The following is a 24,425-nucleotide window of genomic DNA, read 5'->3' as shown; positions in this document are numbered from 1 at the left end:
CTATATACCATCCCTGTCCTTATGACGTACAGATGATGGTCACAGACCACTTACATTACTGTAACCTTATTACATTTGCTTGTGTGTTGGGAAATGCAGGTGTGTAATGTACACACATAGTCATTAACACAGTCATTCCTACCTATGCATGTGTGGGTAGCTGGAGATGTGAGATGTTTATTACTCTGGGATATATGCATGTCTATTATACCCCTTTCAGACATAGAACCCGGGAATTTCTCTGCTTCAGACCCGGGATTTTCACCTCTGAAAAATCCCAGGTTTTTGCTGGGACCCCATTTCACACTAAACCTGAGACTTGGGAAATTCCTGGGTCGACCCCTTTCAGACATAAGCCTGAATTGCCCTGACAGCCAGGGCAGACCAGGCTACTCTCATGACACACACACACACACACACACACACACACACACACACACACACACACACTCGTACATGTTACACACACACACACGTCTTACACATACACGTCACACTCAAACACACACGTGATATACACACACTCTCACCACAACAGGCCGCCTCTGTTAGCTGCGCCGGCTGCTCAACTGCACTGCAGCACGGACAACAGCAGCCGGCGCACGCCCCCTCCAGACAGCTCCGCCCCTTCCAGTCTAGCGCCAATCAGAGGTGTGTAGGTGCAAGCCGGGAGCAAATTCCCGGGTTGCACCTTTCAGACCTAAGCCGGGTTGTCTTCCCGGGACTGAAGTCCCGGGAAAAACCCTGGTCAATTGCAGGGTCGGCAACCCGGGACGTGTTCCCGGGTTGGGACCTTTCACACATGCCAAATTCCCGGGATGATGCGCGTTCATGTGAAAAATCCCGGGAATTTGGAGCATGTCTGAAAGGGGTATAAGTGACATTTAGAATATGCTTGGTTATTTTGCAGTATAAATTTATTTAAGTACTTTCTCTTACGTCCTAGAGGATGCTGGGGACTCCAAAAGGACCATGGGGTATAGACGGGATCCGCAGGAGCCTGGGCACACTAAAAAGACTTTGACTGAGTGTGAACTGGCTCCTCCCTCTATGCCCCTCCTCCAGACCTCAGTTAGACTTTGTGCCCAGGAGTGACTGGACACACACTAGGGGAGCTCTCCTGAGTTTCTCTGGAAAGACTTTTGTTAGGTTTTTTATTTTCAGGGAGACCTGCTGGCTACAGGCTCCCTGCATCGTGGGTCTGAGGGGAGAGAAGTCAGACCTACTTCTGCTTAGTTAAGGGCTCTGCTTCTTAGGCTACTGGACACCATTAGCTCCAGAGGGTTCGATCACTTGGTTCGCCTAGCTGCTTGTTCCCGGAGCCGCGCCGTCACCCCCCTCACAGATGCCAGAAGCCGGGCGAGTATTAGAAGATCCGAAGACTTCAGTGACAACAGAAGACTTTTATTATTTATTTATTTATTTATTACCAGTTATTTATATAGCGCGCACAAATTCCGCAGCGCTTTTACAGAGAATATTCAGCAACGAGGTACAGCGCAGCGGTAGCGCTGCGCTCCATCATTCCACACACCCCACCAACGGCACTCGCAGGGTGCAGGGCGCTGGGGGGGCGCCCTGGGCAGCAGTTGCTGAGGTTTTTACAACTGGTGAAAGCTATATTCGGTGCCCGGGCACCGTAGATAAGACCCCCGCCAGTATAAAGAATTCAAATTCGAGCGGGACTGAAGCGCGCCGGGAAGGGGCGGGGCTTAGCCACACAGCTCACCAGTGCCATTTTCCTCTCTTCACAGCCGCTGCAGAGAACGCTGGCCCGGACCTCCAGGCTCCTCGCAAGTAACGGGAGCAAAAACGGGGGGGGGGGGACGACACAAATATTTTGGTGTTTTTATTGTTATTAACAGCACTACTGACATATATTATTGTGGTGTAGTATATGGGCACTGGGTTGTGAGCTGGCATACTTCCTCTGTGTTTCTCTCTCCAGGCTTCCCTGTAGGCTGTCCCATTTATTTGGCCAGTGTGTGTGTTGGGTGTCGGTACTTCGCGTCGACATGTCTGAGGCTGAGTGTTCCTCCCCGGAGGAAGATACTGGGGGCGCAGAAAAGGAGCTGGAAATGGCTCTGTCGACACAATCGACTACTGATTGGGTTGCTATGTTGAGTACACTTAATGCTAATGTTGCTTTGTTGTCTAAGAGGTTGGATAAATCTCATTCTCAGACACAGACCTGGAGAAAATCCATGGAGGATGCTTTGGCTCAGGTGCAGGCCCCCTCAGGGTCTCAAAAACGTTGATTTACTCAGATGGTAGATACAGATGCCGACACGGACTCAGATTCCGATGTTGAGTTTAATGAGGCTACTTTACAACCAAGGGTAGTTAAGAGTATTCAGTACATGATTGTGGCTATTAAAGATGTTTTACATATTTCTGACGAACCTACGGTTCAGGAAACAAGGATTTGCCTATTTAAAGGGAAAAAACCTGAGGTGAAGTTTCCCTCTCTCATGAAATGAATGCTCTTTGTGAAAAAACTTGGGAGTCGCCGGACAAGAGGTGGCAGATTCCCAAGAGAATTTTTATGGCGTGTCCTTTCCCCTCTGATGACAGGGAAAAAATGGGAGTCGTCTCTGAATGTCGACAAGGCTCTATCCCGTTTGTCCAAGAAGGTGGCGCTTCCGTCCCCTGATGCGGCTGCTCTCAAGGATCCGGCGGATCGCAAGCTGGAAACGTCTTTGAAGGCCATTTTTGTTAATACGGGTGCATTGCTCAGACCTGCTGTTGCGTCGGTATGGGTGAGTAGCGCTATTGCTAAATGGGCTGATAATTTAGCTTCTGATATGGATACCCTTGATAAAGATAATATTCTTTTGACTCTTGGTTATATCAAGGACGCTGCAGATTACCTAAAGGATGCGGCGAGGGATGTAGGCCTCTTGGGATCAAGAGCCAATGCCATGGCGGTCTCGGCCAGGAGGGCGCTGTGGATCCATCAATGGAATGCTGATGCTGACTCCAAGAAAGCTATGGAAGCTCTCCCCTTCAAAGGTAGTGTCTTGTTTGGTGACGGCGTGGCTGACCTGGTGTCTACCGCTACTGCGGGTAAGTCATCTTTTCTTCCTTATGTTCCCACACAACAGAAAAAGGCACCCCATCAACAGATGCAGTCCTTTCGACCTAATAAATACAAACGAGGTAAAGGCTCGTCCTTCCTCTCTTCAAACGGTAGAGGAAGGGGAAAGAAGTCGCCTACAGGATCAGGCATCCAGGACCAAAAGTCCTCCCCCGCCTCTACCAAGTCCACCGCATGACGCTGGGGCTCCCCTGAGGGAGTCCGGGCCGGTGGGGGGTGGGTTCATTCAGCCCTGGATCCTTGGGTCTTACACATAGTGACTCAGGGGTACAAGCTGGAGTTTCAGGAGATGCCCCCTCACCGCATTTTCATTTCGGCCTTGCCAGTGTCTCTTCCGGAAAGAGACGTGGTAATTGCTGCGATACAAAAGTTGTGTCAACAGAGGGTCATTGTTCCCGTTCCCTCGGCCCAACGGGGGGAAGGGTTCTATTCGAGCCTCTTTGTTGTATACCGAAGCCGGGCGGTTCGGTCAGACCGATTCTGAACCTAAAATCCCTCAATCCATACTTGAAAATTTTCAAGTTCAAGATGGAATCTCTTCGAGCTGTGATCTCCAGCCTAGAAGGGGGGGATTTTATGGCATCAGTCGACATAAAGGATGCCTACTTACACATCCCGATATATCCTCCGCATCAGGCCTTCCTGAGATTTGCGGTGCAGGATTGTCATTACCAATTTCCGACGTTGCCATTTGTGCTTTCCACGGCCCCGAGGGTTTTCACCAAGGTCATGGCAGAAATGATGGTTCTCTTTTGCAAGCAAGGGGTTACAATTATCCCGTACTTGGACGATCTCCTGATAAAGGCGAGGTCCAAGGAACAGTTGTTAAGAAATGTGGATCTTTCCCTGTCGGTTCTGCGACAACACGGTTGGGTTCTAAATTTGCCAAAGTCTCAGTTGAACCCGGCCACTCGACTGTCCTTTCTGGGCATGATTCTAAACACGGAGCTACAGAGAGTGTTTCTTCCGGAAGACAAAGCTCTGGAAATCCAGACAATGGTCAGGGAGCTTCTGAGGCCGACAAGTGTGTCGATTCATCATTGCACTCGGGTTCTAGGGAAGATGGTTGCGGCTTATGAAGCTATTCCGTTTGGCAGGTTTCATGCCCAGGTGTTTCAGTGGGATCTGCTGAACAAATGGTCCGGGTCTCACCTGCACATGCACCGGAAAATAAGTCTATCTTCCAGAGCCAGGATTTCTCTCATGTGGTGGCTGCAAAGCTATCTCCTTCTAGAGAGACGCCGATTCGGAATCCAGGACTGGGTCCTGCTGACAACAGATGCAAGTCTTCGAGGCTGGGGCGCAGTCACGCAAGGAAGAAATTTCCAGGGAAAATGGTCAAACCAGGAATCTTGTCTCCACATAAATGTTCTCGAGTTAAGAGCCATTTACAACGGCCTGCTGCAAGCGAAGAACCTTCTTCAGGGTCTTCCTGTCCTGATCCAGTCGGACAACATAACAGCGGTGGCGTACGTAAACCGCCAAGGCGGAACAAGGAGCAGGGCGGCTATGGCGGAGGCCACAAGAATCCTTCGCTGGGCGGAACAGCACGTGAGCGCCCTGTCAGCAGTCTTCCTCCCGGGCGTGGACAACTGGGAAGCAGAATTCCTCAGCAGACATGATCTCCATCCGGGAGAGTGGGCCCTTCATCAAGAGGTATTTGCAGAAGTGACAAGGCGTTGGGGAATTCCTCTGATAGACATGATGGCGTCTCGCCTCAACAAGAAGCTTCCGAGGTATTGTTCCAGGTCACGGGACCCCCAAGCCAGTGCAGTGGACGCCCTGGTGACTCCGTGGGTGTTTCAGTCGGTGTATGTGTTCCCTCCGCTTCCTCTCATTCCAAAGGTGCTGAGGATCATACGTTGAACAAGGGTTCAGGCGATTCTCGTCGTTCCAGATTGGCCACGCAGGGCCTGGTATCCGGATCTTCGGGAATTGCTTGTAGAAGATCCTTGGCCGCTTCCTCTAAGAGAGGACCTGTTACTGCAGGGGCCCTGCGTGTTTCCGGACTTACCACGACTGCGTTTGACGGCGTGGAAGTTGAGCGCTAAATCTTAGCTCGGAAAGGTATTCCCGGGGAGGTCATCCCCACTCTACTTAAAGCTAAAGAGAAAGAGAAAGTATGTTTCGTGGTGTGAAACCAAAGCAGCTCCTGCAGAGGAGTTTCACTTGGGTCGTTTTCTCAATTTTTTGCAGGCAGGCATCGATGCAGGCCTGAAATTGGGTTCCATCAAAGTGCAGATTTCGGCTTTATCTATTTTCTTTCATAAAGAATTGTCCGTCCTTCCAGAGGTTCAGACTTTCGTGAAGGGAGTGCTGCATATCCATCCTCCATTTGTGTCGCCTGTGACGCTGTGGGATCTTGAAGTGGTGTTGCAGTTCCTTATGTCTCACTGGTTTGAGCCTTTGCGTAAGGTTGAGTTAAAGTTTCTCACTTGGAAAGTGGTCATGCTTTTGGCTCTGGCGTCTGCCAGGCGAGTGTTAGAGTTGGCGGCCTTGTCTCACAAGAGTCCTTATTTGATCTTCCATTCGGATAGAGCGGAATTGAGGACTCGTCAACAATTTCTGCTGAAGGTGGTTTCTTCGTTTCACATTAACCAACCTATTGTGGTACCTGTGGCTATGGATGCTGTGGCGGTTCCAAAGTCTCTTGATGTTGTAAGAGCTTTGAAAATTTACGTCGCCAGAACGGCTCTTACCAGGAAAACAGAGGCTTTGTTTGTCCTGTATGCTTGCAACAAGATTGGAAATCCTGCTTCTAAGCAAACCATTGCACGCTGGATTTGTAATACGATTTAGCAAGCTCATTCTTCGGCTGGGCTACCATTGCCGAAGTCAGTAAAGGCCCATTCTACCAGAAAAGTGGGCTCATCTTGAGCGGCTGCCCGAGGGGTCTCGGCACTTCAGTTTTGCCGAGCAGCTACGTGTTCGGGTTCAAACACCTTTGCTAAGTTTTACAAGTTTGATACCCTGGCTGACGAGGACCTCATGTTTGCTCAATCGGTGCTGCAGAGTCGACCGCACTCTCCCGCCCGTTCTGGAGCTTTGGTATAGACCCCATGGTCCTTTTGGAGTCCCCAGCATCCTCTAGGACGTAAGAGAAAATAGGATTTTAATATCTACCGGTAAATCCTATTCTCCTAGTCCGTAGAGGATGCTGGGCGCCCATCCCAGTGCGGACTGTTACTTGCAGTCGTATTATTACTGGTTATATTTGATTACACGTGGGTTGTGTATTAGTTATATTCAGCTTGTTGCTGTTGTTAGTTCATACTGTTATCTGGTTTGCTGTTACTCCGGTTGTACGGTATGTTTGTGGTGTGGGCTGGTATGTTTCTCCCCCTTAGTTTAAACAAAAATCCTTTCCTCGAAATGTCCGTCTCTCCTGGGCACAGTTCCTATAACTGAGGTCTGGAGGAGGGGCATAGAGGGAGGAGCCAGTTCACACCCAGTCAAAGTCTTTTTAGTGTGCTCAGGCTCCTGCGGATCCCGTCTATACCCCATGGTCCTTTTGGAGTCCCCAGCATCCTCTATGGACTAGGAGAAAAGGATTTACCGGTAGGTATTAAAATCCTATTTTAAATGTGTGCAATGGTCATTTAGACGTAGCCACCGTGGATACCGGTCATTAGGTAGACATGAGTTAGGTCGACATGATCACTAGTTCGACATGGTCATTAAGTCGACATGGAAAAAGGTTGACATGGGTTTTTCACAAATTTTTTTTATTTTTTGACCTTTTTCATACTTTTTTTTTTTTATAAAGTATTTTTATTCAGTAAAATGAAGAGTAAGGTACAGACATTGCAGGCCAACAGCATATCACATACATCAGTCATATCAGAACCTCATTTATGATACAATTTAGCATCAGTGGATTAACTGCTATGTCTATGAGGGAGTGAGCATACATTTCGATTTTTCGGTCTATTATGATCCGCAAGATCCGCAACCATTATGTACATCTCCATTAATTTTTTATTAATTTTTGCCCTTAAGCTAACCAAGAAAAGAAACCAAAAAAATAAATAAACAGAACAAACATAACAAAAAAAAAAAAAAAAATAGTAAGTACCTAAATAGAAGCGTATGAAGGAGAGATCATCTGATTCAGGAGCACAATAGTCATGTACAGTATATGCTTAGGCGAGCATGCAGGGCTCCACTGCCAACCATCTTAAAACGAATATCCTTAAGCTGTAAGTCATTTATGTGATATCACTTCAGTTCACACTGTGATTAAGGGACCAGTTGGGAATGGGGAGAGTTCAGCCATGGAGACCAGACTCTTTCAAATTTGGCTGAAGCGTTTTGCTTCATATATATATATCTTTCTTTGAATATTGTATCGTTAACCAGGGTCTTGAGCGCAGATAGTAAAGGGCCACCAGGGGCCATCCAGAGCCTCGCAATGCAGACCTTAGCCAAGGCACATACATTGCGAGCATAAAGACCCACCGAAACAGGCATAGAAGTAGAGCCCTCCATCCCCAAAATACAAAATTGTGGGGTAAGCAGTCCGCCAGTCACTCCCGTATTCTCCAGGATTGACCTAACCCCCGACCAGAACATCCGCAACCTCGGGCAGTCCCACACTAGATGCCAGAATGTACCCACATCCACCCCACACTTAGGGCAGAGGCCAGTCCCACCAGTCCCAAAAGTAGCCAGCCTAGTTGGAGTCATATATATTCTATGTAGAATGAAAAATTGAATTTGCTGATATCTGAGAGACTTGGTAACTGTAGCAGGATATTCCAGAGCAAGGGTCCAGTCCTCCTCAGTTATTGGACCTATATCCTCCTCCCACTTTCCACGGAGACGTGTCAGAGGGTCCGCATGGAGTTTAGTTAGGAGATATCCATACGCAAGGGAGACCATCTTAGCCCGACCCAATGTAGCCACGAAGGTCTTGATGGGAAATGGGAGGATTCGTGGGGGGGACTCAGCAAATTGGGACTGGAGGGCATGACGAAGTTGAAGGTATCTGAAAAAGTAGGAGTTGGGTAAATCAAACTCATCTTTCAGCTGCTGAAAGGATTTGAGTACATTATCTAGGTAGAGTTGGGATATAGAAACCACCGATCTAGGGGCCCACACCTCCCGTCCCTCAAGTGCATGTAGTTCAGGAAGCCAGTCAGAGTACCAAAGGGGGGTATCTGGGTCCAGGTCGTCGTACCCCAAGAGAGCTCTCAGGGCCCGCCATATCTTTAAGGCCTGGAAAATAATAGGGGGGAGAAACCGAGCCATGTTCCCACTTAGCAGCACCTGCATAGGAGATAGGTGAGGGAAGTAGCAGCGAATAAACTCACAATGTAAAGAATCAGCGCTAGAATCCTGCGCCCATACACTGATATGAGTCAGCTGAGCAGCGTAGTAATATATCTGAAAATTAGGCAGAGCCAGGCCGCCGTCTGAACGCTGCCTGGTAAGGGCATTTAGCTGTATTCTAGGTCGTTTGTTGGCCCATATCAGTGAGGATAAAACGCTATTCAATTTCCTAAAGAATATTGGGTAGATATATACCGGGGACTGGAGAATAATATATAAAAGTTTGGGCAGTATGATCATTTTAATGAGATTGACCCTACCAGACACCGTCAATGGAAGCCTACACCAAGTTTTGGATTTGCACATGACCCACTGCATGGTTGGGTCCAGGTTCAGAGGGATATAATCAGAAGGGTCATTAGTTATTTGGATTCCAAAGTATTTAAATTGTGTTGTCCAACATAATGGCAGGGATATTTTGGGAACAGTAGGAGGGGGGGCCTATTACTGGCATAATGTATGATTTAGACCAGTTAATTCTAAGACCCGAATGAGCTCCAAAGCTCTCTATCACACGCAGCAGAATGGGCATTGACTTGGTGTAGTCCTGCAAAAACAACAACATGTCGTCGGCGTAAAGAGCTATTCTATCCTCACGTGAGCCCGTACAGATTCCTGTAATATCTGGGTGCGATCTTACCAAACAGGCCAAGGGCTCGATGGCCAAGGCAAACAGCGTGGGGGATAGGGGGCAGCCCTGTCTAGTACCACGGGACAATTGAAAGGAGGGGGATACATAGCCATTCACCAAGATCCTGGCACTCGGATGTTGGTACAGTAATTTAGTCCATTTGATAAAGTTGGGTCCGAAGCCCATACAAGCCATCACCTCCCATAAATAAGCCCATTCAATGCTGTCAAAGGCCTTGGCCGCGTCTAGCGAGACCACAGCCGAGTCAGAAGGGGAATCATGTGGGAGTTGTAAAATGGTATATAGTCTACGTAAGTTAATAGACGTGGATTTCCCTGGCATGAAGCCAGTCTGATCCGGGTGAATGAGGGAGGTGATCACTGTGTTAAGCCGTACCGCCAAGATCTTTGCCAGGATCTTAGCATCGGTAGGGATCAGGGATATCGGCCTATAGGAATCCGGAGACCCAGGGTCCTTACCGGGCTTCGGAATCACTATTATAACTGCCTCTGACATAGAGGAGGGAAGTTCGTCACTGGCAAATATATCTAAGTATAAGGCATGCAGCCTGGGCCCGAAAAAATCGATATGACTTTTGTATACTTCGGAGGGAATACCATCACACCCCGGAGCCTTGCCATTAGGGGACATACCAATAGCCGCAGTCACCTCCTCGAGCGTCAAAGGAGCCTCCAGTAGCTCACGGGCCTCCGAGGAGAGTGTGGGCAGCGGAATACCCCCCAGGTAATATGAGAGATCTAGAGTAGAGCATGTCAATTGTGAGCTATAAACTTCAGAGTAATAAAATCGGAACACCTGCGCAATGTCCGGCGTGGTGTCAACAAAGGAGCCATCACTGCCGGACATTTTTGTGACCGTAGTCCCAGAACGATCATGATGTATCAGTCGGGCCAGAAGACCACCCGTCCTATCAGCCTGCATATAAATATTAGTGGCCTTAAAAAGGAGGGACCGAGAGTTTTTATCAGACAGGTGGGCCAACCAGGCCGACTGAGCCACCAGCCAGCTTGCCTTTGTCGTGGGGGTACCATCCAACAAATATTGGGACTCCAGATCCCTGGCGTCACCCTCAAGGGCCCGCTCCCTCTCCCTAGAGGATATTTTATGAGCCGCTATGCGTCCAATAAATGAACCTCTTTTAAAAAACGCCTTAAATGAATCCCAAACTATCGTACCCGGGGCGGACCCTATATTGTCGTTAAAGTAACCCTCCCACTGAGTCTCGAGGTCACTGCAGTCACCTACCTGGGTCAGCCAAGAAGGGTGCAACTTCCAATAAGAGTGCCCCCTCTGACCTTCCACAGTAAGAGTCATCATCTGAGGGGAGTGATCAGAGACCCCTCGGGCCTCGTAATGGATGTCAATGATCCTAGGGGCGAGGGCGGGGGTCACTAGTATCAGGTCAATCCTAGAAAAGGAGCCATGTGTGCTGGAGAAGCAGGAGTACTGACGGGCTGTAGGGTGCCGAAGCCTCCACACGTCTACCCACTGTAAACTATCCAGGAAGTCAGCAAATTTGGTAGGACCACCACCCACCACCCCAGCGCTCGGGGAATGCCATCGGTCCAAGGATAAATCCAATATATTATTAAAATCACCCAGACATATCACTGGGGTGGTAGGAGAGGGAGCAATAAAAGAGGCAGCCTGCTGCAGCACAGCATATGAAAAAGGAGGGGGAACATACACCGCTAGAATGTAATATGGCTGGGAACTCAGTTTGCATTCCAGAAATACAAATCTTCCATACGGGTCAGTTTTGATCGATATTAGCTCAAATTGTACTGATTTTTTAATCGGAATCGAGACACCCCTGGAGAAGGAGGAATGAGAGGCATGGTAAGCCCATCCCACCCAGGCCCGTCGCAACGACAACAACCTATTTCCCTCTAAGTGGGTCTCGCTGAGGCATGCAACATCCGGGTCATATTTCTTAATCATATTTAGAACCAAGGATCTTTTGATTTTGTTGTTCAGGCCTCGGACATTCCATGCGAGAAATTTCAGATTAATCATGACCCTAGGTAAACTCTATGTGCCCCACGGTTAAACATCTCCCAAAAATATATCTGAAAATCAACATTATTAGCTACAGCAACGCATATCTTATACAAGCCCTGCGTTGTAAGCCACAGCGCCTGGTAGATCAAACATCCTTGCTTCAGAAAATACATGGATACGAAAAATAATAAACTAAAGAAATAAAACCAAAAAAAACAAGAGGAGCCGCAAGCAGCAGCTTCCCAACCATCCTTCCCCTCCCCGTACACCACCCCGAACACTGGCATACTTATATCCCAAACAATCAACCCCAACTACCAAGTGCTAGGAAGGCCTAGATTTCAGCTAAACCTCTAACCCTCTCTAAACAGTACCACTTGGATGTAAAAGTCTTGAGCCACTAATGCAAAGGAGGGGGAGCTCCCCGAGCTATGGTCGTCCCCTCCGGTAGTCAAGAACCCGGCTTCTTCATTGCAGGTAGTCAGTCTGGAGCCAGCTGCCGTGCACCCGGCGCAAATCTGTCCAGCCATTGGGCCGCCTCTCTAGGAGAATTTAAAAACTTGGTCTCTCCATCCGCCACCACCCTAAGCCTTGAGGGAAACAGCATGGAATATGGGAGGTTGAGATCCCACAGACGTCGTTTAACTGGCATAAACTGGGCGCGGTCCTTCTGGACGTCTGCGGCAAAGTCCGGGAAGGCCGACACCTTGACTCCATTACGGACCAACGGGCCCTTCGTACGACCCAGGCAGAGGACCGAGTCACGATCCTTATAGTGCAGGAATTTGGCGATGAAGGTGCGAGGAGGGGCACCAGGAGGTAGCGGCCTAGATGGTATCCTATGTGCACGCTCCACCGTGAATTGGGCCGTAAAGGACTCAGCGCCATAGATCTCTTTGAGCCAAGATTCGAGGAAGTCTTCCGGCTGCGAGCCTTCTTCTCTCTCAGGCAAGCCCACAAATCTTACATTATTTCTGCGCAGCCGACCCTCCATGTCTAGAAGCTTGGTTTGGAGGGAGGACACCTGCTGGGTCACCGTGGATATGGACTGTTTGAGGGGGCCACACATATCTTCCAGATTGGAGACCCGTGTCTCCGCCTCACCCACTCTCTCACGAATACGTTGAACATCCTGTCGGAGCAAGGAGAGGTCGCACTGCACCTTTTCAATCTTATCGGAGAGACGCTGTTCACTGCCAGCTATAGCCTCCAGCACCTGCTGGATACACGGCGCCTCCGCTGCCGTTGGGGAATAGGCAGCAGACGCAGAGTCGGAGTTGAGTGCGTTGGAGAGGCTCCCTGAGGAGGGGCCGATGACACCCTCGGATTGGGTTGCCTAGCAAATCTCTCTAGTTTGGCCGCGGCCGCGCTCTGGCCGTTTCTAACCATATTGGACAGGAGCAGTCACGCACACTCCCGGGTAGGGTTGCAATATAGTAGTGTGATTGGAAGGCGGCAGCAGCAAGGTTGTAAATATTCAGTGGCGGGAAGCAGCCGTGCCCAATCTTTAGGTCGTTATATCAATGGATAAGAAGTGCAGGCTTTGTGTAAAAGTAACAGTAATAAAGGTGATATTAAGGAGGGAATATCCTGTAGCAAATTCCAGGAGGCAAAGGCAGGATATTGGTGTGTAGAACACTGTGAGATATTAGTGCAGCCCAGCAGTTCAGTCAGTTCCAGGCCACATATAGCCCCTGTGTAGTAGATAGGGAGATCAGTGCAGTGGGAGCAGCTAACCCTGTTGTCCAGTAAAATGAGTATTCAGCATAGTAAATGAGAATGGGTGAAGGCAATAAGCATTAAGGTCCCAGATAGCAGAATCAGTTCACAGGACACAGGAGTATCAAATCAGGCAGCCCTTCAAATGAATACAGCTGAATAAAGCTTTTCCATGCGTGTATAGCATCCCCGAGCAGTGGGGCCGTCTGTATAAGCTGCAAGTGACTCCCAAAATGGCCGCAGTGCCCCTTCCCCTTCCCCAGGAGTACCTGCTTCCCCTCCGGGTATCAGGGCTCCGGGTTGCAGCCTGTCAGGGAGAGGAGAAGCAGCCTCCACCTCCCAGTCGTCCCGCGGCGTTTGGCGGCAGCCCGCCGCTCGAGCTCCGGGTGTCACGCGGCCGAGGGCTCCGAAATTGAGGCCGGGGATCCGGAGGAGGCACAGGCCGCAGGGCCGGAAGTCAGCCGTCGCCGCTCCACGGGTCTCGGAGATTGCGGAGGAAGGTGCCCGCCGGTGCTCAGCTGCAAGAGGGGAATATTCAGCCGAGCAGGGACATCAGAGGGAGTCAGAATGGGTTGCAGGATAAATGTAGCCGGGGAGCTCCCGAGATCTGCTGCCTACTCCTTAGCTGCCGTGGCCACGCCCTCGACCTTTTTCATACTTAACAATCCACATGGACTACAATTGGGAACGGTAACCTGTGCCGAGTGCAGCGGTAGCAGAGCGAGGCACCTTACCCGAAGCATGTCAAGTGAAGCGAGCCATGCGAGGGGACACGGTACACTAATTGGGGTTCCCCGTCACTTTTCAAATAAAACGACACCAAAAAAAGTTTTTAAAAAACCCCCATGTCGACCTTTTCCATGTCGACCTAGTACATGTCGACCAAATGTGGTTGACCCAATGTATGTCGACATGACTCATGTCGACCTAATGAACCACACCCAGCCACCGTATGTTGCGTTACTAGATTACATAGTCATTTTAAAACAATGTTAAAATCAATGGTTCCAATAAACTGCAGTAATTTCCATGATTTCTTTTACTTAACTTAATTTGAACAGCTCCACTTTTATTGGCATAATGACCTCACTTTGGGTTCAATGCAAATTACATTTGATTCAAAATCATGTAAATGGCGTCCATAACAGAATATGCAATTTGCATAATATACAGAGTTTACGGTATTTTACGATACCTGCAAATTTGTATATTATGTAAACTAGTATTTTGGACCCAGCGTGTGCAGGGTCACCTTGATCTGTCTCCAGTTCTGTCCCACTTTCTTCATCCTGCACCTGTGTACAGTATATTTATCAGTTCCTGGCGGGTCCTCTGCCATCTCTCATGGTAGCTGTTGGAGAGAGGGGACAGACTTTAATGGATTATTATATAGTTTAGTAAAGAGACCGGCATATACCAGATCACATCAGTCTGCCTGGTGCTCCACTCTGTCCTGCCCCGCACTGTGGGGGTTATTCCGAGTTGATCGCACGTAGCAACTTTTTACTGCTCGTGCGATCAACCTGCCGCCGCCTATGGGGGAGTGTATTTTAGCATAGCAGGGCTGCAAACGTTTGTGCAGCCCTGCTATGCTAAAAAAGTTTCTAGCAAAACAAGACCAGCCCTATACCCACTTACCATTTGCAACGAATCCAGCGATGCAGGTCCCGGATTTGATGTCAGACATCCGCCCTCAAAATGCCTGGACACGCCTGCGTTCGCTGGACCACTCCCGGAAAATGGTCAGTTGACGCCCGAACACGCCTTCCTCCTGTCAATCTTCTTGTGGTCGCCTTGTTCCCAGCGCAACGCTGTGCAATGCGCACGCCGCGCATGCGCAGTTCCGACCCGATCGCACTGCTGCGATCGGGTCGGAATGACCCCCTCTGTCCACTGCTCCTCCCTGTCTCATCAACTGCGCTTTCCAGCCCTGCTTCCTTCTCTCTCCACTGCTCCGTACTGCTCAAATGCTAAGCCCACAGGATGTGGCTAATTTTGCTAAACAGCGGTTGCTGCTGTAAGCATGTATGTCCCTATTCCTAAACCTAATGTTGTCATTTTGCTAAATGTCATAATTTCATTTGTCGACATTTGTGATGTCAACATTGCTAACTAGCGATGAGCGGGTTCGGTTCCTCGGAAACCGAACCCCCCCGAACTTCACCCATTTTACACGGGTCCGAGGCATACTCGGATTCTCCCGTATGGCTCGGTTAACCCGAGCGCGCCCGAACGTCATCATCCCGCTGTCGGATTCTCGCGAGATTCGGATTCTATATAAGCAGCCGCGCGTCGCCGCCATTTTCACTCGTGCATTGGAAATGTTATGGAGAGGACATGGCTGGCGTCCTCTCCGTTTATTCATTGTTGATGCAAATATTTGTGCTTGCTTATATCTTAAGTGTGGGGACTGGGGAGCAGCTGTACATTAATATAGGAGGAGTACAGTGCAGAGTTTTGCTGATCAGTGACCACCAGTTTTATCCGTTCTCTGCCTGAAAAAAACGCTCCTTATCTGTGCTCAGTGTGCTGCATATATCTGTGCTCACACTGCTTAATTGTGGGGACTGGGGAGCAGCTGTATTATATAGGATGAGTACAGTGCAGAGTTTTGCTGACAGTGACCACCAGTATACGTTGTCTGCCTGAAAAACACTCCATATCTGTGCTCACACTGCTTTATTGTGGGGACTGGGGACCACCAGTATAATATTATATAGGAGGAGTACAGTGCAGAGTTTTGCTGACCAGTGACCACCAGTATACGCTAACTTGTCTGCCTGAAAAACACTCCATATCTGTGCTCCATTGTAGTATATAGTAGGAGTACAGTGCATAATTTTGGTGACCACCAGTATATAATATATAGGAGTACGGTACAGAAGGCCACTGCTGTACCTACCTCTGTGTCGTCAAGTATACTATCCATCCATACCTGTGGTGCATTTAAGTTTTGTACAGTTTGCTGACCACCAGTATATAATATATAGCATTACGGTACAGTAGGCCACTGCTGTACCTACCTCTGTGTCGTCAAGTATACTATCCATCCATACCTGTGGTGCATTTCAGTTTTGCACAGTTTGCTGACCACCAGTATATAATATATAGCATTACGGTACAGTAGGCCACTGCTGTACCTACCTCTGTGTCGTCAAGTATACTATCCATCCATACCTGTGGTGCATTTCAGTTTTGCACAGTTTGCTGACCACCAGTATATAATATATAGCATTACGGTACAGTGGGCCACTGCTGTACCTACCTCTGTGTCGTCAAGTATACTATCCATCCATACCTGTGGTGCATTTCAGTTTTGCACAGTTTGCTGACCACCAGTATATAATATATAGCATTACGGTACAGTAGGCCACTGCTGTACCTACCTCTGTGTCGTCAAGTATACTATCCATCCATACCTGTGGTGCATTTCAGTTGTGCGCAGTATATATAGTAGTAGGCCATTGCTATTGATACTGGCATATAATTCCACACATTAGAAAATGGAGAACAAAAATGTGGAGGTTTAAATAGGGAAAGATCAAGATCCACTTCCACCTTGTGCTGAAGCTGCTGCCCATAGTCATCGCCGAGACAATGAAATGCCATCAACGTCGTCTGCCAAGGCCGATGCCCAATGTCATAGTAGAGAGCATGTAAACTGCAAAAAACAAAAGTTCAGTAAAATGACCCAAAAATCAAAATTGAAAGCGTCTGATGAGAAGCGTAAACTTGCCAATATGCCATTTACGACAAGGAGTGGCAAGGAACGGCTGAGGCCCTGGCCTATGTTCATGGCTAGTGGTTCAGATTCACATGAGGATGGAAGCACTCCTCCTCTCGCTAGAAAAATGAAAAGACTTAAGCTGGCAAAAGCACAGCAAAGAACCTAGCGTTCTTCTAAATCACAAATCCCCAAGGAGAGTCCAATTGTGTCGGTTGCGATGCCTGACCTTCCCAACACTGGACGGGAAGAGCTTGCGCCTTCCACCATTTGCATGCCCCCTGCAAGTGCTGGAAGGAGCACCCGCAGTCCAGTTCCTGATAGTCAAATTGAAGATGTCACTGTTGAAGTACACCAGGATGAGGATATGGGTGTTGCTGGTGCTGGGGAGGAAATTGACAAAGAGGATTCTGATGGTGAGGTGGTTTGTTTAAGTCAGGCACCCGGGGAGACACCTGTTGTCCGTGGGACGAATATGGCCATTGACATGCCTGGTCAAAATACAAAAAAAATCAGCTCTTCGGTGTGGAATTATTTCAACACAAATGCGAACAACAGGTGTCAAGCCATGTGTAGCCTTTGTCAAGCTGTAATAAGTAGGGGTAAGGATGTTAACCACCTCGGAACATCCTCCCTTATACGTCACCTGCAGCGCATTCATCATAAGTCAGTGACAAGTTCAAAAACTTTGGATGACAGCGGAAGCAGTCCACTGACCACTAAATCCCTTCCTCTTGTAACCAAGCTCCTGCAAACCACACCACCAACTCCCTCAGTGTCAATTTCCACCTTACACAGGAAAGCCAATAGTCCTGCAGGCCATGTCACTGGCAAGTCTGACGAGTCCTCTCCTGCCTGGGATTCCTCCGATGCATCCTTGAGTGTAACGCCTACTGCTGCTGGCGCTGCTGTTGTTGCTGCTGGGAGTCGATTGTCATCCCAGAGGGGAAGTCGGAAGACCACTTGTACTACTTCCAGTAAGCAATTGACTGTCCAACAGTCCTTTGCGAGGAAGATGAAATATCACAGCAGTCATCCTGCTGCAAAGCGGATAACTCAGGTCTTGTCAGCCTGGGTGGTGAGAAACGTGGTTCCGGTATCCATCGTTAATTCAGAGGCAACTAGAGACTTGATTGAGGTACTGTGTCCCCGGTACCAAATACCATCTAGGTTCCATTTCTCTAGGCAGGCGATACCGAAAATGTACACAGACGTCAGAAAAAGAGTCACCAGTGTCCTAAAAAATGCAGTTGTACCCAATGTCCACTTAACCACGGACATGTGGACAAGTGGAGCAGGGCAGACTCAGGACTATATGACTGTGACAGCCCGCTGTTCTTGCTTCCTCCCGCAGCAAGAACAGCAGCGGCAGCACCAGTAGCAGCATCTCGCAAACGCCAACTCGTTCCTAGGCAGGCTACGCTTTGTATCACCGCTTTCCATAAGAGGCACACAGCTGACAACCTCTTACGGAAACTGAGGAACATCATCGCAGAATGGCTTACCCCAATTGGACTCTCCAGGGGATTTGTGACATCGGACAACGCCACCAATATTGTGCGTGCATTACATCTGGGCAAATTCCAGCACGTCCCATGTTTTGCACATACATTGAATTTGGTGGTGCAGAATTATTTATAAAACGACAGGGGCGTACAAGAGATGCTGTCGGTGGCCCGAAGAATTGCGGGCCACTTTCGGCATTCAGCCACCGCGTGCCAAAGACTGGAGCACCACCAAACATTCCTGAACCTGCCCTGCCATCATCTGAAGCAAGAGGTGGTAACGAGGTGGAATTCAACCCTCTATATGCTTCAGAGGATGGAGGAGCAGCAAAAGGCCATTCAAGCCTATACATCTGCCCACGATATAGGCAAAGGAGGGGGAATGCACCTGACTCAAGCGCAGTGGAGAATGATTTCAACGTTGTGCAAGGTTCTGCAACCCTTTGAACTTGCCACACGTGAAGTCAGTTCAGACACTGCCAGCCTGAGTCAGGTCATTCCCCTCATCAGGCTTTTGCAGAAGAAGCTGGAGACATTGAAGGAGGAGCTAAAACAGAGCGATTCCGCTAGGCATGTGGGACTTGTGGATGGAGCCCTTAATTCGCTTAACCAGGATTCACGGGTGGTCAATCTGTTGAAATCAGAGCACTACATTTTGGCCACCGTGCTCGATCCTAGATTTAAAACCTACGTTGTATCTCTCTTTCCGGCAGACACAAGTCTGCAGAGGTTCAAAGACCTGCTGGTGAGAAAATTGTCAAGTCAAGCGGAAAGTGACCCATCAACAGCTCCTCCTTCACATTCTCCCGCAACTGGGGGTGCGAGGAAAAGGCTAAGAATTCCGAGCCCACCCGCTGGCGGTGATGCAGGGCAGTCTGGAGCGAGTGCTGACATCTGGTCCGGACTGAAGGACCTGGCAACGATTACTGACATGTCGTCTACTGTCACTGCATATGATTCTGTCACCATTGAAAGAATGGTGGAGGATTATATGAGTGACCGCATCCAAGTAGGCACGTCAGACAGTCCGTACGTATACTGGCAGGAAAAAGAGGCAATTTGGAGGCCCTTGCAGAAACTGGCTTTATTCTACCTAAGTTGCCCTCCCTCCAGTGTGTACTCCGAAAGAGTGTTTAGTGCAGCCGCTCACCTTGTCAGCAATCGGTGTACAAGGTTACTTCCAGAAAATGTGGAGAAGATGATGTTCATCAAAATGAATTATAATCAATTCCTCCGTGGAGACATTCACCAGCAATTGCCTCCAGAAAGTACACAGGGATCTGAGATGGTGGATTCCAGTGGGGACGAATTAATAATCTGTGAGGAGGGGGATGTACACAGTGAAAGGGGTGAGGAATCGGAGGATGATGATGAGGTGGACATCTTGCCTCTGTAGAGCCAGTTTGTGCAAGGAGAGACTGATTGCTTCTTTTTTGGTGGGGGCCCAAGCCAACCAGTCATTTCAGTCACAGTCGTGTGGCAGACCCTGTCGCTGAAATGATGGGTTCGTTAAAGTGTGCATGTCCTGTTTATGCAACATAAGGGTGGGTGGGAGGGCCCAAGGACAATTCCATCTTGCACCTCTTTTTTCTTTCATTTTTCTTTGCATCATGTGCTGTTTGGGGACAATTTTTTTGAAGTGCCATCCTGCCTGACACTGCAGTGCCACTCCTAGATGGGCCAGGTGTTTGTGTCGGCCACTTGGGTCGCTTAGCTTAGTCACACAGCTACCTCATTGCGCCTCTTTTTTTCTTTGCATCATGTGCTGTTTGGGGACTATTTTTTTGAAGTGCCATCCTGTCTGACACTGCAGTGCCACTCCTAGGTGGGCCAGGTGTTTGTGTCGGCAACTTGTGTCGCTTAGCTTAGTCACACAGCTACCTCATTGCGCCTCTTTTTTTTCTTTGCATCATGTGCTGTTTGTGGACTATTATTTTGAAGTGCCATCCTATCTGACACTGCAGTGCCACTCCTAGATGGGTCAGGTGTTTGTGTCGGCCACTTGGGTCGCTTAGCTTAGTCACACAGCGACCTTGGTGCACCTCTTTTTTTCTTTGCATCATGTGCTGTTTGGGGACTATTTTTTGAAGTGCCATCCTGTCTGACACTGCAGTGCCACTCCTAGATGGGCCAGGTGTTTGTGTCGGCCACTTGTGTCGCTTAGCTTAGCCATCCAGCGACATCGGTGCAAATTTTAGGACTAAAAATAATATTGTGAGGTGTGAGGTGTTCAGAATAGACTGAAAATGATTGTAAATTATGGTTATTGAGGTTAATAATACTATGGGATCAAAATGACCCCCAAATTCTATGATTTAAGCTGTTTTTGAGGGTTTTTTGTAAAAAAACACCCGAATCCAAAACACACCCGAATCCGACAAAAAATTTTCAGGGAGGTTTTGCCAAAATGCGTCCGAATCCAAAACACGGCCGCGGAACCGAATCCAAAACCAAAACCCGAAAAAATTCCGGTGCACATCACTATTGCTAACATGTTAATATCATTGTTAACACTACTGTTGACATTATGAGAGTTGACATTGTGAGCATCGACATGCTACCCACATTCCATTTCTCAGTAGGCCTATGTGGACACTGCCTTGAAAAAGACCCTGCTGACAGGGGTTGAAACGCGTTGGCTGTAAGGTGTTGCTGACCCCCTGGTTCCTGGAGCTGTTTGGAGAGTACTGAACGGTACCTGATGCCTTTTCTGGAGCTGCCTACCCGGGTGGACTGACTTCAGATATTTAACAACGCTTGTTTGAGAACTGCTTATCCACCAGTTCTCCACACCATCTGGTAATTGTTTCAGTCCTCTGGGGACATTTGCTGGAACCGTAGTGGGATTCTTTTTTGTCTATGTTACATGTGTGTTGTATAAAATCTATGTATTAAATTGACATTACTACACATGAGATTGTATCTATCTTTGCATATGCTGAGCATGTGAGATCCAGGGCTCTGGAGCAAAGAGGATACTGGTGTACACACAAGGAACGTAAATATATTTTCAATATCTCCACCACAGAGTGATGGTTGCACAATTAAGAGGTGGCGCCTTGTTATAGTGCATTCATAACCACTTTTCTCTGACGTCCTAAGTGGATGCTGGGGACTCCGTCAGGACCATGGGGAATAGCGGCTCCGCAGGAGACAGGGCACAAAAGTAAAAGCTTTAGGATCAGGTGGTGTGCACTGGCTCCTCCCCCTATGACCCTCCTCCAAGCCTCAGTTAGGTTTTTGTGCCCGGCCGAGAAGGGTGCAATCTAGGTGGCTCTCCTAAAGAGCTGCTTAGAGTAAAAGTTTTGTTAGGTTTTTTATTTTCAGTGAGTCCTGCTGGCAACAGGCTCACTGCAACGAGGAACTTAGGGGAGAAGAAGTGAACTCACCTGCGTGCAGGATGGATTGGCTTCTTAGGCTACTGGACACTAGCTCCAGAGGGACGATCACAGGTACAGCCTGGATGGGTCACCGGAGCCGCGCCGCCGACCCCCTTGCAGATGCTGAAGAGAGAAGAGGTCCAGAAATCGGCGGCTGAAGACTTCTCAGTCTTCATGAGGTAGCGCACAGCACTGCAGCTGTGCGCCATTGCTCTCAGCACACTTCACACCAACGGTCACTGAGGGTGCAGGGCGCTTGGGGGGGCGCCCTGGGCAGCAATGAAAGTACCTATGCTGGCTAAAAATACATCACATATAGCCCCTGGGGCTATATGGATGTATTTAACCCCTGCCAGGTTGTCAGAAAAACGGGAGAAGAAGCCTGCCGAAAAGGGGGCGGGGCCTATTCTCCTCAGCACAAAGCTCCATTTTCCTACACAGCTCCGCTGCTAGGAAGGCTCCCAGGCTCTCCCCTGCACTGCACTACAGAAACAGGGTTAAAACAGAGAGGGGGGGCACTTATTTGGCGATATTATTATGTATTAAGATGCTATAAGGGAAAACACTTATATAAGGTTGTCCCTGTATAATATAGCGTTTTGGTGTGTGCTGGCAAACTCTCCCTCTGTCTCCCCAAAGGGCTAGTGGGGTCCTGTCCTCTATCAGAACTTTCCCTGTGTGTGTGCTGTGTGTCGGTACGTGTGTGTCGACATGTATGAGGACGATGTTGGTGAGGAGGCGGAGCAAATTGCCTGTAATGGTGATGTCACTCTCTAGGGAGTCGACACCGGAATGGATGGCTTATTTAGGGAATTACGTGATAATGTCAACACGCTGCAAGGTCGGTTGACGACATGAGACGGCCGGCAAACCAATTAGTACCTGTCCAGGCGTCTCAAACACCGTCAGGGGCTTTAAAACGCCCATTTACCTCAGTCGGTCGACACAGACACAGACACGGACACTGACTCCAGTGTCGACGGTGAAGAAACAAACGTATTTTCCATTTGGGCCACACGTTACATGTTAAGGGCAATGAAGGAGGTGTTACATATTTCTGATACTACAAGTACCACAAAAGAGGGTATTATGTGGGGTGTGAAAAAACTACCTGTAGTTTTTCCTGAATCAGATAAATTAAATGAAGTGTGTGATGATGCGTGGGTTTCCCCCGATAGAAAATTACTGGCGTTATACCCTTTCCCGCCAGAAGTTAGGGCGCGTTGGGAAACACCCCTTAGGGTGGATAAGGCGCTCACACGCTTATCAAAACAAGTGGCGTTACCGTCTCCAGATACGGCCGCCCTCAAGGAGCCAGCTGATAGGAGGCTGGAAAATATCCTAAAAAGTATATACACACATACTGGTGTTATACTGCGACCAGCGATCGCCTCAGCCTGGATGTGCAGCGCTGGGGTGGCTTGGTCGGATTCCCTGACTGAAAATATTGATACCCTTGACAGGGACAGTATTTTATTGACTATAGAGCATTTAAAGGATGCATTTCTATATATGCGAGATGCACAGAGGGATATTTGCACTCTGGCATCAAGAGTAAGTGCGATGTCCATATCTGCCAGAAGATGTTTATGGACACGACAGTGGTCAGGTGATGCAGATTCCAAACGGCACATGGAAGTATTGCCGTATAAAGGGGAGGAGTTATTTGGGGTCGGTCCATCGGACCTGGTGGCCACGGCAACAGCTGGAAAATCCACCTTTTTTACCCCAAGTCACATGTCAGCAGAAAAAGACACCGTCTTTTCAGCCTCAGTCCTTTCGTCCCCATAAGGGCAAGCAGGCAAAAGGCCAGTCATATCTGCCCAGGGATAGAGGAAAGGGAAGAAGACTGCAGCAGGCAGCCCATTCCCAGGAACAGAAGCCCTCCACCGCTTTTGCCAAGTCCTCAGCATGACGCTGGGGCCGTACAAGCGGACTCAGGTGCGGTGGGGGGTCGTCTCAAGAGTTTCAGCGCGCAGTGGGCTCACTCGCAAGTGGACCCCTGGATCCTACAAGTAGTATCCCAGGGGTACAGATTGGAAATTCGAGACGTCTCCCCCTCGCAGGTTCCTGAAGTCTGCTTTACCAACGTCTCCCTCCGACAGGGAGGCAGTATTGGAAACAATTCACCAGCTGTATTCCCAGCAGGTGATAATCAAAGTACCCCTCCTACAACAAGGAAAGGGGTATTATTCCACACTATATTGTGGTACTGAAGCCAGACGGCTCGGTGAGACCTATTCTAAATCTGAAATATTTAAACACTTACATACAAAGGTTCAAATCAAGATGGAGTCACTCAGAGCAGTGATAGCGAACCAGGAAGAAGGGGACTATATGGTGTCCCTGGACATCAAGGATGCTTACCTCCATGTCCCAATTTGCCCTTCTCACCAAGGGTACCTCAGGTTTATGGTACAAAACTGTCACTATCAGTTTCAGACGCTGCCGTTTGGATTGTCCACGGCACCCCGGGTCTTTACCAAGGTAATGGCCGAAATTATGATTCTTCTTCAAAGAAAAGGCGTCTTAATTATCCCTTACTTGGACGATCTCCTGATAAGGGCAAGGTCCAGAGAACAGTTGGAGGTCGGAGTAGCACTATCTCAAGTAGTTCTACGACAGCACGGGTGGATTCTAAATATTCCAAAATCGCAGCTGTCTCCGATGACACGTCTGCTGTTCCTAGGGATGATTCTGGACACAGTCCAGAAAAAGGTGTTTCTCCCGGAGGAGAAAGCCAGGGAGTTATCCGAGCTAGTCAGGAACCTCCTAAAACCAGGAAAAGTGTCAGTGCATCATTGCACAAGGGTCCTGGGAAAAATGGTGGCTTCTTACGAAGCGATTCCATTCGGCAGATTTCACGCAAGAACTTTTCAGTGGGATCTGCTGGAAAAATGGTCCGGATCGCATCTTCAGATGCATCAGCGGATAACCCTGTCTCCAAGGACAAGGGTGTCTCTTCTGTGGTGGCTGCAGAGTGCTCATCTACTAAAGGGCCACAGATTCGGCATTC

General features: G+C 48.8%; 1 protein-coding gene across 4 annotated transcripts in view; it reads left to right on the top strand.

The window, feature by feature from the left end:
* Window positions 1–24,425, top strand: part of FANCL (FA complementation group L) — a 265,614-nt gene that overhangs the window by 485 nt on the left and 240,704 nt on the right. The window lies entirely within an intron of this gene.

The sequence above is a fragment of the Pseudophryne corroboree genome, chromosome 4, assembly GCF_028390025.1.
Source record: "Pseudophryne corroboree isolate aPseCor3 chromosome 4, aPseCor3.hap2, whole genome shotgun sequence".
In the NCBI taxonomy this organism is placed as follows: domain Eukaryota; kingdom Metazoa; phylum Chordata; class Amphibia; order Anura; family Myobatrachidae; genus Pseudophryne; species Pseudophryne corroboree.
This window is presented reverse-complemented; position numbering and strand designations above follow the sequence as displayed.